The sequence below is a fragment of the Anas acuta genome, chromosome 4, assembly GCF_963932015.1.
Source record: "Anas acuta chromosome 4, bAnaAcu1.1, whole genome shotgun sequence".
Taxonomy (NCBI): Eukaryota; Metazoa; Chordata; class Aves; order Anseriformes; family Anatidae; genus Anas; species Anas acuta.
The window spans coordinates 38,588,561-38,602,355 of record NC_088982.1 but is presented as its reverse complement, the minus strand read 5'-3'; the positions used below and the strand labels follow the sequence as shown (position 1 = coordinate 38,602,355).

The 13,795-nt window shown below is 33.2% G+C and overlaps 1 long non-coding RNA gene across 4 annotated transcripts in view; it reads left to right on the top strand.

The window, feature by feature from the left end:
- Window positions 1-13,795, top strand: part of LOC137855245 (uncharacterized) — a 58,058-nt gene that overhangs the window by 20,519 nt on the left and 23,744 nt on the right. For 2 of the 4 annotated variants that reach the window (XR_011095633.1, XR_011095632.1), the window contains exons 2-3: window positions 6,986-7,041; window positions 8,132-8,197. This is a non-coding gene — a long non-coding RNA (uncharacterized lncRNA). The remainder of the gene's footprint in view (window positions 1-6,985; window positions 7,042-8,131; window positions 8,198-13,795) is intronic. The other 2 variants (XR_011095630.1, XR_011095631.1) reach the window with 1 other exon arrangement.

The window sequence follows — 13,795 nt, the reverse complement described above, 5'->3', positions numbered from 1 at the left end:
TGCATTGTCAGACCTCTCAAATTTGGTCCTCAATTATTTGCATCTCTAAATCAAAGACCCCTACTTCCTAGCCTCACTTTTATAAATTAGTGGATCAGAAGAAAAGCATTTCATTTCTAAGTGCATCTTATAGCAAATAAGTACTTGTGAGGAGTAGTTTAGTTCATTCGCACATACATTGTGAGAATGAAACAATACATGTTTTTTGTATGTTGTGTTTGTATTCTGTGGTAACATTTTTGAAGTGCAATCAATCATTTCCAGAATTCAAAGAATGACCTATGCCTCAGTAATCAAAATTTTTTGTTTGTTTTTTAGTGTTTTTTTGGTGAAAAACTAGAAAATTGAGAGAGATCAAATTTCAGTCAGAGCCTATAGCTCTGTTTACCATGCTCTACAGTCTACATGGGTATTGCTATTTTACTCATGTCTGTGCATCAGACACACTTATTCCATTGTTTCAGAAACTATAGTGTGTTACCAGCTGTCAGTGGAGAATGGTAGGGACATATCTATTACAGAGTTGTCTTGTTAATATCTTGCGGGACCTGACTGTAAGAGCAAGTCATTTCTTCTTTCTATACAGAGAACCCTGTTCATCATGTGCTCACCTCCAAGCTCTTGAATAGTGTTTACCACTACTGAATTTTATTAAGTAGAAATCATCATAATTAAAATAGCTATTTAAGTCACTCTTCAGCAAAATATGTATCAGCAGACTCAGCCTTAGAACTAATTGGTTATTGGAGAAAGTTAGTATTGTATAAAAATGTTGCTTGAAAAAATGTTTTCTTTTTACATTTAAAAGCAGACAGCAATTTCAGGTACATGCAAATTTTGCCTTGTCTATGACCAATTATGTTGAATATAACAGATAAACTAAAATAAAAAGTTCTCAAATGATAACATTAAAAAAGCATAAAAAGAAAAATACTGCAGCATAAAAAGACAGATGCAGAAAGAGAAAATGAAAATTAAATTGTATGGATTCCAGCTGGCTGTTTTAACACCTGCTAATAGGTGTAGAATAGTTTCTTAAATTAAGTTGGAATACAATCTTTATAAATAGAAGCACAAGAATATTATGTAAGAGATCTAAATACATAACTCCAGTTTGAATAGTTATAGTTTTATTTATTTATTTACTTATTTATTTGGTGTTTGGATGCTCATGTTTCTGATTTTAACTTTCTGTGAACGTTTGTACTTGGTAATCTATCATGCCACTATTATTTTTACTGGATCTATTTTGCTTTATTAAAAGGTCAGATTCTTAACAGTATTTCACTAAAAAGGTCTCCCAACAGTAGAAGCAGTGTTGCAATGGTAGATTTGCTATAACTCATTGAAATTTCTGGTTTGTTGATAGTCAACAGTGGAGATGATCTTTTTTTTTTTTTTGTAGGCATTAACTAGTTGTATATCTTTATACATGTGGCTTAACTCCCTTACAGAGTAAAAAATAACTACACTAAGTTAAAGATGATACTGCACTTTAGGACAGGAAAACTAATATTTCTTATTAATTATATAGTCTTTCATTTTAAAGAGTGATTCAGAGAACCTCTCTAAACCTTTCAGAACACTAAAAAATTGATGGCAATATTATTGCTTTTAAAATGTTCATGAAGTTGTAGATGATGGTAAAATAGTGAGATGAGAGACATGGAAAATGGTAGATGTGATTTTGTTCCTCTGTATTTCAATGCATGTTTTGTTTTCTGACATTGCAGAAACCCTGCTTGCAAAATAATTACTTGATCAACGGAATAACTTACCTGTTATTAGGTAATATCTGATATTTGGTACTGTATTAGCTCAGCATCTCATAATGCATAATGCAATTTCCCTCCAAACATTGTTGTGATATTGAGATGTTTATATCCCTTTTAAGAAGAGAACTGTTTTTGTGCCTGAAACATCCATCTTCTGGGATGCTCTGTGGCGAGTCCTTGGATCTAGATCTGCCTGTTCATATAAAACCAGTAAACTCCCATTTGAATTTTGCTCATGTGAAAACCAACATGAGCTCAGAGTGATTCTGAAAAACAGCTAGAAATGCATGTGTTGGCATGCAAGAACTTATCAGAGAGGCAAAAAAACTACACTGATGATAGGTGTATTTAAAGCATATATATGGAGATGAAGAGCTAAAGCTGAAGTCTTGAAAACCTCCACCTTATCAAGTGCACCTTTCTCAGGCAACATGTTTCTACATTGTAAACTCTTGAACATTAACTTTTTTTTTTTTTTTAATCTTACTGTGTCTAAACTTCTTAGCATATAGGTAAGTTCTAAACACAGCAAGGATGTTACTTCTGCTGAAGCCCTCAGAACCTATAGGGGTGCTCAGGTCACTCCAAGTACTTATAGACAGACTTCTTGTAGAACAGGGATAAGTGTAACAACATTCTCTTTTATGCAATAAAGTGGCTAAAGTACCTTCAGGTAAGAGCTTTTCCTTGTGAAGCAATTGCCATACCCTTGGAATTGGCAAAGCCTGTGTGAGCTTCTGTCTCATTTCACAAGTGTCATCTTCCAAAACAATGAATTCATCAGCTGGAATTTGTCCTTGGTTATGAGAGACCCTTGGTGTAGGGCTCTCTTCTTTCACCGCTTAACCTCTCTTTTTTCCTGTTTACCCTTTAATATAATGATTTGTTCTGCTTTTTGTAAATAAATAAGAAAATGTAGCCGTATATTTCTATATGAATAGGAGGTTGCTCCTAAATGGATGCTAGTAGTGCATAAAATTGAAAGGTACTTTGATCTCTGTCTTTCTGTGAAAGAATATCAAAATACTTTTATGCATCAGTTTAGCTTGTTGTAAGGGAGCTATCATTCTCCAAGAGTAGTATCAAAACAGCCTGTTATTGCCTATTCCTTGATATCAACAGGTAATGTGGGAAAGGACCATAGTACTTGGTAAGGCAGTAGAAATGTCATTCCTTAAATAGTAAAATAATATTTTAAAAAATATTATTTCAGGCTGAAGTTGTTCTTCTTCTATTCCATGCCTATTTTTTATGCAGGAATACTTCTGAAGCCTATTTTGGTTGTACTTCAAAGAAGATGGCAACATTGTCTAGAAGACAGTAAGGAAATCTGAGAATCTAGAACTTGTACATATACTCATCTCTCTACTAGTGATTTAACAGTATTTGAGTAAACAACTGACTCGTGAATGTGCCCAATTAAAAAGGCAGTTTATTGAATTGAACTGATCTCTTAGCCTTAATGAATGTTTTTTTTTTGTTTTGTTTTTTTGATTTTTCTTTGTTTTTGAGTTTAGAAGGAAAAATTAGTGTAGCACTGATGGAATTAATTAACAACCTATAGTTTGTCTAGGACAGTAGGCTTATGGCTGCAAGAAAAACAGTTTTCAAAATTCCTACCTTTAAATATAAGTAGAACTTTGAGAAATCCAGTCTTACACTGTTTTTTAATCTCATTTTAGAAAGAGGTGTGTTATTACTTCTGACATACCCCATGTTTTCAGTATGGAGTATAACTGAATTGGAAAACATGACGTAAGAAACAACAGTAAAGAAAGATGTACTGACTTACAGAAACAAACACTCTGTTAAGTTTTGCAAAAAATAATAGATTTCGCCAAGGAAAATAATAATAGAAAAATATAGAAACAGAAAAAATAATAAAATAATAATAATAAATACTGATAATCAATATCTCTGTTTAATTAGAAGGGGTCTTGATATCATTTGAATATCTGGACCATCTTCTTTGCTGACTTAAGGAAGCCTCAGTAAAGCAAATGGTGGAAGTAAAGGTAAATTTGACCTTCCATGTGCCGTGTATGGATCGTTCTCTAGTACTTTTGAGTTACTCTTTCATTGGTGAAATAAAACCTGTAATCTGTTACTTTATTTTCAAGGCAAATACTGCTTTTAAGGTATCAGCATCGAAAAGAAACAACAGCATCCTGACAGTGTTGGTGCTTTGTTAGTTGTTCAGTATGAATGAGAAGGGCCTAAATAGCAAGACTTGGACACTAAGCCTAAAATTCAGTATTAAACTGAAAAGGTGGAAAAACACATGAAAAAAGCCAAAAAGAGACTATTTTTTCTCCTTATTTCATTATGATGACATCATGAAAACACTTAATTTTAAGTCAGAAAATGCTTCATTTGCTTGGAGGGCGCCAAGTGTGACCAGCAAATCACAGATTAAGGCATACTTTCAGCCTAGTCATTTTCATCTATTTGTGAATTCCTTGTCCTTTTCTTTCTAGTAACAAAGCTATGTTGAAGGTCAACAGACAGTGCCAGGAAAACTTTGGAATTGATTTTGGTAAATATTACTGTTACAATATGTCCCTCACACTCATATTGTAGCGAGGTGGGGGTTGGCCTGTTCTCCCATGTGCCTGGTGACAGGACGAGGGGGAATGGGCTAAAGTTACGCCAGGGGAGTTTTAGGTTAGATGTTAGGAAGAATTTCTTTACTGAAAGGGTTGTTAGGTACTGGAACGGGCTGCCCAGGGAGGTGGTGGAGTCACCATCCCTGGAAGTCTTCAAAAGACGTTTAGATGTAGAGCTTAGGGATATGGTTTAGTGGGGACTGTTAGCGTTAGGTCAGAGGTTGGACTCGATGATCTTGAGGTCTCTTTCAACCTAGAAATTCTGTGATTCTGTGATATTCCTCTCTACAACCCTACTGTGGGACCAGTTACAGTGATAATATATCCCAGGCATATTGGGTCAGATTATTTTGCATTTTCTATAGACTTTGCAGAGGAGTTCTTTCTTTGCCCTTCCTTAAAATTGCAGTCCTTAACCAAGCAGAAATTTCATTCTTTGTTGAATTTTGTTCTTGTGATGCATTGTGTAGTATGCTTATTATTTTTTTATTTCATGCAAGAATTCTGATTTTCAGTTTCTTTCCTTTGTAGTTTTGATATGACCTTCAAAGAGGATGTACACAGATGAGGTGGTAATGTCTGTTGTTGAATGCTTGCTGAAAAGAGATTATCATATTTTACAAAGGAAAATTGTTTGACAACAATCTAACTCCAGAATTACAGTATATTAATCACCAGAAACATTTATAGTCAGTATGTCTTCTGTGTATTAAAATAAGAATCTATAATGTACAAGCAATATGTACATACATCTGACAAAATAAAAGCATGTCATGATACTGCTACACTTAAACTAGCATTACAAAAATAAAACAATTGATGCTTCAATAAGCTGAAAGTCTTTACTTATTTATTTATTTTCCAAATAGAGTGAGTTTCTCGTGTGTATAGTTTTAAGTCTTCTAAAAAGTAGGGGGTTGTTGGTATATTTGAGAAAGGCTTCTCTTCTACAATACTTTTTATCTTATCACAGATCATAAAAAACACCTGTAGTTCCCAATTTCAGATAACTTGAGACCCATATATATTACTATAACTTCTGAAAAGTTTTTTTATGATAAGGCATAGGATTCCTAATCTTAAAGAAGTGGAGTTTTGTTGCAAGATAGTAAAATGTAATATAAATTCATTTTTTTTTTTTTATTATAAGTTACAGGCTGTTTCTTTCAACTGGAAATACTTAGGGGAGCTAACAGCTGTTGTGTTATTAAAAATTAAAATATCTTTAAATGTATTTTATTATCTATGTATGATATTGTTATTCACTACTTGCTGTTGGAAAAAAAAAAAATTTGCAGTTAAAATATGTTCTGTCTGTATATAATAAAAGCATTTCAGTAGTGGACAATTGAATTAGCCAGAAAGGAAAAAGAGGTTTATTCATGTAGAGTATCCTAGCAACTGACAAATATCAGAATTTTAGACTGACAGAATTAAAAAATGGTACCAATTACAAAATGACACCTATGATAGATTTTGGATGCGTTAAAAATACGTTCTCTGATTGCTTTTTTTTATTGATTAACTTGTTTCAGTGAAGTCATTATTTTATTTGCATTATCTGTTGAGGTACCATTATTGGCATGGAACAATGTTTTTTAGTGTGTAGATTGATATCTTTCGTCATTCTAAATTATAGTTTCTTCCAAATTATCTTCTACTGACTAAGTGGAATTACTGAGGAAGTAAGCGTGAAGTCATGACAATGGATATTTGTGTTTATACTGAACTTTATCATGACCAATTATCAGAAGACTTGTAAGAGAGAAAAGTTTAATCAAAATTTAGAACTAATTGAAGTGCATTGAAGCAGCTGTTGGTTATAATAATAGTAAGAATAGTAAATTCATTTAAAATTCAGTAATGTTGAATGACAACATCTGCTTTTATGTTTTTCATATCAATTTAGTATGCTTGCTTTTGGTCTTCATTGTGTGAGAATGTTGATTTCCAATTTGAGAAATTATTGATTTCTTTATGAAACTGATGGAAAGCTTATTGGTTTAGGTGTTTGTTGGATTTTGTTTCTATTTCCATATGCTTGTGAAGGCAGATCCAAAAAGCCAGTCTGTACTCAGGTATTCCAGTTCACAGGTGTGGTTTGGATTTTTGGATGTGATTCAAGGGAAAAAGTTCTGTGAACAGCCACCAAGTCCTGGAGTTTCTAGTTCATTTCCTATTTGACAGTTATTTTTCCTCTGAGACAAAACAGAGCTTTAAAACAGAAACAAACAAAAAAGAACAGAAAAAAAAAACACCCTGCACTATAGATAATCTAATTTTTGTCAGTTTCAACAAGTAATGTTTTCTTTTTTTATTACATTAAATAATAGACTGTTTCAAACCAACAGTTTATTCCTAATGATCAAATAATTCATTAGTTAGATTCCCTCAATCTTAGAAAGATCCATTAAAACATGCAAACCATAAAACTAATCAACAGTTCAGATACTTTCAGTGGCTATTGTAAATATTTGGATATTGGGGAAAAGTGGTTATTAAAACAACATTGTTTTTTATTATTTACACCAACTACCTTAGCTTCCATTTTATGAAATGAAAGGTGTATATCATTTTCTCACTATTTTTGAAATTATTCTACAGGTAATCTGCATAACATTGAACACAACTGAGTTTGTTTGGTCCAAGCTCGTACAAAGGTATCTTGAAGCAAAGAATATTTTCATAGCACATAACATAATGGACTAGGTGTGAAATTAGTTTTATGGTGAATGGACATCCTGAAGGTTGTTAGCCTTTTCTTATGCACAGATTCTCTTATATATCTGCATTTTTTCATAGGTAGTAAAATATACTTCAATGAATGAATTTTTCTTGAAGTGTATAGAGGAGTACCTAAATACCTCCTCAGCTATTTTCATATTGTTGTATCCTTTACGATTTAGAATTTTACATAATTGATCTAAAAATATCAAGTTGTAAAGAAAAAGAAAAGTTAAAATTGATGTTCTATGTTTGTGACAGTTTTATAGTTAGAGATTCTCAGTATCTCTGGTATATAATTTCATTTATACTGAAAATGGATTAGGAAGAGTTTTATTAAGTTCTAATGTTACAGATGTTTCTCAAATGTTGTTACAGGACCTCATTAGTACTGCTGCAGAGCTTCCGTGTCTATCTTTTCAAGTTTTTCACTCCCAAGAGAAAGGATTTTGCTCTCCATTTGGTTGAGTAAAGCTGAATATCAGCTACAGGGATACCTAAGAAGCCACCTATGTACTGGTTTAAGTTGTTAAAAATGGGCATTCATGTATAAGGTAGTTTAGGAGAAAATTATTTAATCTGAAATGTCTGATTATGCAGCACAAAAAAAGTGGAAAAGCACAAAACAAACAGAACGTTCATCTCCAGACCAGAAGAGTGAATTTGCTAATTGATGAAATTGCTTTTTGCTGGAAAACGTCTTTTTGCTAGGACAGAACAATTTCCTGTAAATATACTAATTTGGGTTTAACTTTCTTAGCTCTAGCAGTACAAGTCTGTTTGAAGTCCAATAGTTCAACGACTGAAAATGGACTAGGTATATGGGAGATATGATGTTTTGGGTTTAAAACCTGATTTATATCTAGGTTTTAAACCATAGCTCATTCTGACATCTTCTGCCATTTTTTCCTGCACCTTTCCCCTTTCTGGTGGTATACCAGCAGAACTACTAGCTGGCCACATTTTAAATCCTGTAGTTGAACAGATACTAATATATATTTGTTTTGTTTTGTTTTCCTGACGTAGATGACTCTGACTACAGCATCTCCTTGATTCAGAAGGACACTGCAGAGAGAGAGTGGGGCTGGAAAGGTGAGTGATGCTTCAGTTAGAGCAGGAGCAAGTCTTATCAAGCTAGCCTTTCTGGTCTCAGTATTTTTAAAGCATTGGACTGTTCTTTGATAGTACTTGAAATGGTTTGATACTGTTGTAACAGCAACACTTAAAATCACAAATTCTACAGCTAGACTGTCATTTCTCATTGATTCCAGTTACACACTTTAGCTCCTTGACCTAGATTTATATCCAAGTTCCAAGTGATATCAATGCAAGTTCTGTCTGAAGAGTACATAAAGAGTATGTATTCAGCATTTTAAAATTTTTCAGTATGGATTGGTAGTTAGACATTTAAGTTTGCCTTAGCAGTTACAAAATAGGTCAAAGCTAATAACTATAAACCATAACCATTTCTATTTACGCCATGTAATACCCTATTAAGGTGCTGGTTGAGTGGTTTCATGACATGTCTAATATTTAATTGAAATATTTATTGTTAATTTGGGAGCATCTCTTGCTATGAGATTTTTCATACTCTTTTCTGTAATTTCCCTCTACTGACATAAATATGATTATAAGAAAGTCCTGCATAAAGTCCTCTAGGGAAGACTGAAACAGTCAAAAGCAGCACACTTCTTTACCTTGAGAAAAATTGCAAAAGGCAGTGCTGTTCAGGAAGCAGTAGTAGTTTGGGCTTATACTCAGTCAGTACATACCTTTTGACAGTCCTTGCCTCAAGGGCTACTGTCAAGGCTTCAGTGGAAATTAAAACTGACCCTGACCAGTGGAACTCTGAAGAAAGGCAAGACGATTTTGTCTTTTCTGTCTTGAGAGTGATTTGGAGTTGAGTTGTATTTGTTCATCAATGTACAAACTGCATTAAAATTCATCACATGGTTGTAAAGTTCTCAATTCAAATACCTACAAATTATCTGAATTGAATTTCTATTTAATGAGGGGACTTTCACATGTCTAAGACACCCTAATAAACTAGATGCATCTAAATCATAGCCTTTCATATGCTTTTTGACAAGAGATGTTTTCACATTCTATGTGAAAACAAAACAAAAACAACAACAAAAAGCAAACAAACAAAAACGCTTTTGCTTTTCTAGAGATTTGGACTTTTTTTCTCTCTGTCTCTCTTTGTATGAGTATTTCCATGTAACAGAAACCAATAAAACAATTGCAGGCCTAGATACCTACTTCTAAGTAAGTATATATAAGCTATCTTCATATTTTTCTGCTAGTTTTCTTCTATTTTTTGGCTAGTTATTTGTTGGAACTGTTATATGAAGAGATGTATTCATATAATTAAAAAGCTCTGATGACGTGGGGAGAGAGAGGCAGGAGAGATTACTTTCATCACGATTGTACCTGTAGGAGTGCATTTAAAAGGTAAAAATCTCTAGTTAGAAACTTAAGAGGAAAAAAAAGATAGGAAGAAATATCTCATTTCAACCTTTACTCCTGGAAGAAATAAAATGCCTACAGTAGCTTAAGATCCTAATTCTAATAAAGAAACCTTACTAAGAATCTCATTCGAATAAAGGAATCTAACTCTCATTTTATATTCTATTGTTGCTACACAGACATTTTTAACACTGAGACTGGCACCTTTGTCGTTTGAAGTATGCTCAGGTGGCCAAGAAGGCCAATAGCATCCTGCCTTGTATAAAAAGCAATGTGGCCAGCAGGTCTAGGGAAGTGATTGTCCCCCTGTACTTGGCTCTGGTGAGGCCGCACCTTGAGTACTGTGTTCAGTTTTGGGCCCCTCACTACAAGAAGGACATGGAGGTGCTCGAATGAGTCCAGAGAAGGGCAACGAAGCTGGTGAGGGGTCTGGAGAACAAGTCCTACGAGGAGTGGCTGAGGGAGCTGGGTTCGTTCAGCCCGGAGAAGAGGAGGCTCAGGGGCGACCTTATCGCTCTCTACAGATACCTTAAAGGAGGCTGTAGTGAGGTGGGGGTTGGTCTGTTCTCCCATGTGCCTGGCAACAGGACGAGGGGGAATGGGCTAAAGTTGCGCCAGGGGAGTTTTAGGTTGGACGTTAGGAAAAACTTCTTTACCGGAGGGGTTGTTAGACATTGGAATGGGCTGCCCAGGATAGTGGTGGAGGTCTTTAAAAGATGTTTAGATGTAGAGCTTAGTGATATGGTTTAGGGGAGGACTTGTTAGTGTTAGGTCAGAGGTTGGACTAAGTGATCTTGGAGGTCTCTTCCAACCTAGATGATTCTGTAATTCTGTGATTCTATGAATGGAGTTTGAAAGAACTCATATAAAAAACCTAATGAGTTCATTTAAGGGAGGGATAGGAAAATTTGTTTTAAATAAAAAGAAGGCAGTTAAATCAAACAAGTGATTACAGAATTTAAAGTGTTATAGCACAAATCCAAAGAAGTCAAAATCAGGAAAAGGAGCATTAATAACAACCAGTGGCAAAATTAAGATGGAAAGATTTATTTAGAGAACTGAATTATGTATAAAATTTCAGTAGAGATAAAGGTTCATACGTGTTCTTAGATAATTTATAGAATCTCATTTTAAACTTCTGACATGGTTAGAAAAAAAAATAGAACAAATAATTATTTTCTTGACAGTGTTTGATTTTTGGAATTGCCTCTGAATGGAAGTTCTTAGCCTGTATGCATGCAGTCTTTCTATGATGCTCTTGACTCTATGATTCTATGATTCTTTCTGCATATTTGTAATTACATGCTGAGGATATAAATTTAATATTTCATTACTCTGGTAGGAACTTTACATATACAAAAAGATGTTATTTACAAAAAAAAAAGGTAACTTAAGACTACCAATACCATCACAAGTAGGTCGTCTTCAAGGTTTTCCAGTGTCAGTATGTTGCATAATAGTATTCCAGTCCCATGTAGACTTTCTATGAGCACATGTAATACGAATTATGTCTGTATAAATCCGACAATATAAAATGCATCAATATAAAATAAATTATGGCTGTTATGGGTTAACTCAGATAAAACTGAAAGACATTGTACTTAGACAGTTACTGCAAAGTTCTTCAGCTGCTGCTTATTTTTAAAGTAATTTATATTCAAACTAATCTTGAATTTCAGAGCTCAAAGGATACATCTGTGTCATAAGGCTATTGACCATATATCTGTGATCAGTGGCATATTTTCCAAAAACTTTGGTGGAAGATTTATTAGCCTATTAGTGGAAAGACCTTCTTTCTTTCCTTAGAAAGATAAAGGAAGTATACATCATTGTGTATAGTTAACACCGTACTTCTGAAAGACTAAAATTACAAAAAAAAAAAAAAAAAAAAAGTAATATTCCATACGTAGAGTGACAATATTAAACAGTAAAATAAGTATATTCAAAAGCATTTTTATTTAGTAGTTTGTGGGATGCGTACATTGGACTTTAAATTAGAAAGTGTTTTGTTGTTTCATTTTTGAATAAGAACTTCATAAAGCAGTGACAGGAGGCTGGGTTTGATGAGATTACATTTATGTTTGTGAATTTTCCACTGATTAGTGCATGGTTTTAAAATGTAAGATGTAAATTTATGGATTTCAACTATAAAGAGAAAAACCTTCATACATTTTCTGGAAATGCATTATTCTGTGAAGTCTTTTTTTTGAATTTGATACCCACATACTGTGTACATTTCTTTGAACTCATCCATTGCAGTGAGTTTAAAAGTAGATAATAAATCATTAACTTTTCACATCAAGCAGTCAGTTCTCAGGATTTCTGAGCATTAGGGAAGATTCTCACTTGCTTAAGGGTGTCATTTAAGGAAACTTTTAGAAGGCTAAGAACCACGCTATGGAGAAGAGATTGATACAAACTTAACAAACCTAAGCATCACTGCAGAATTCAAATTTAACCATTTAAGGAAAAATCTGTAGATGCTTCTAATTGTTGACGCAAGTGATAGAAAGTTACAATACATTATTCATTTTGCTTAAAATTACTTTACTTCTTAGTAAAATAATTAAAAATTAAAATTAAAAATTTTAATAAAATTTAATTAAATAATTTATTATTTAATTAAATTAAATAATATTAAATATTATTTATTTATATATTTTAAATAAATTTAATTAAATTTAATAAAATTTAATAAAATAAAAATTAAAAAGTGCTTAAAATTACTCCCCTTCTTACAGCGAATACTTTTTATTTATCTGAAAAAGGCTAGGGATTGGGTAGGGAATTAAAAATAAAAAAAGCCAGATCTTCTAATTATTTCTTTGATAATTAGACCATTAACTATATTTTTCTAGGAGAAATTCTTTGCATTTAGGTTAGTCAAATCAAAATTTATTGCATTTTTAGAAAGGGAATGTAATAAAACAATCCAATAATATTTGTATTTGTGTATTATAACAGGATAAGTCCTCAGGAAGAATGTTATTTCTAATAGAATTTATAGTAAAAATTAAAAATATAAAAATCTTTAATAAATTTAATCACCTCCTTTTCAAACTGAGATTGCAAATTTTCATTCATATTTTGGATATAGTTTTTATTGACGTAGTAAACAGAGAAATAGTTTATTGAGAACTCCATGGAATCTAGCCTAGAAGAATGAGACTGACAGAAAATCTAGAGAGGCATGACATTTTAAGATGTAGTCACTGTATACTTTGCTATGGAGGTCTACAGCACATTCGTTTTGAATGCACTGTGACCATCCCATAGTTGGAGATTTGACTGATCCCAACTACTGTCAGGGCCTCATAGCCTACTAGGAAGTGAATATTGTACTTATTCTCTCTCTACTCAAACAGAGGAACAGCTAGAAAGTCTTGTTCATTAACTTAATTTAAGCAAAGTATCTCTCATAAATTGCTGTTCCTGGTTTAACCAAGCAGTTAGCTTTTCTACAAACACTTTTTGATATACTCTATACAAGCTATTATTGTGAAGAAACATGAGGTGTTTTCTGGGCCACTTTAGTTCTTACTTTGCTGTCATTTGGGTACAGAAGGGTTATTCAGGTTAAAACTGTGTTTGTTCTTTGTGTGTGAAGAGCTCAGAATATAATCTATTAACTTCTAATAATTTCTAAGAACATGTACTGTGAGACAGTGAAGCCAGTCATGGGAGACTAAAGATTTCAATAAAACTGCAGCACAGAATAACACAAGTGTAAGGGAGAACTGAGAAATGCATTCTGTAGCAGAGGAAATAATAATGATTAAGATTCAGCTAATAAATAATAAATCAACAAGAGTGTTCATTGGTAGTAATACTATTAAAGAGCAGACTAGATACACTATTTCTCCATAAAGGTAGGATTTTACTCAATGAGAACAATTTAACACACCTCTGAAGACTCTGCTCTAGCTGATCAAAGAAAATTTTATGATCAAAGGTGCTTTTTAGATATGTAAAGGAGCAGTAAGAAAATAACCTCTACTGTGTGAGCATAAACTCAGTATGTAATTCATGACCCTTAATAGCATAAAATCCTGTGGTGTGGACAAGAAAAATTAGTCTGGACATACCTGGGGGAGGAGTGGAAAGCACTGTTGTTTTACAGAGAGAAAATGAGTGGGAGAGCCTTGAAAGAGATGTGCAGAAAAATGCACTGTGATTGACAGAAGCTAGAGGATAAAAGAGAAAAGGATGGGTTTGTTTTTA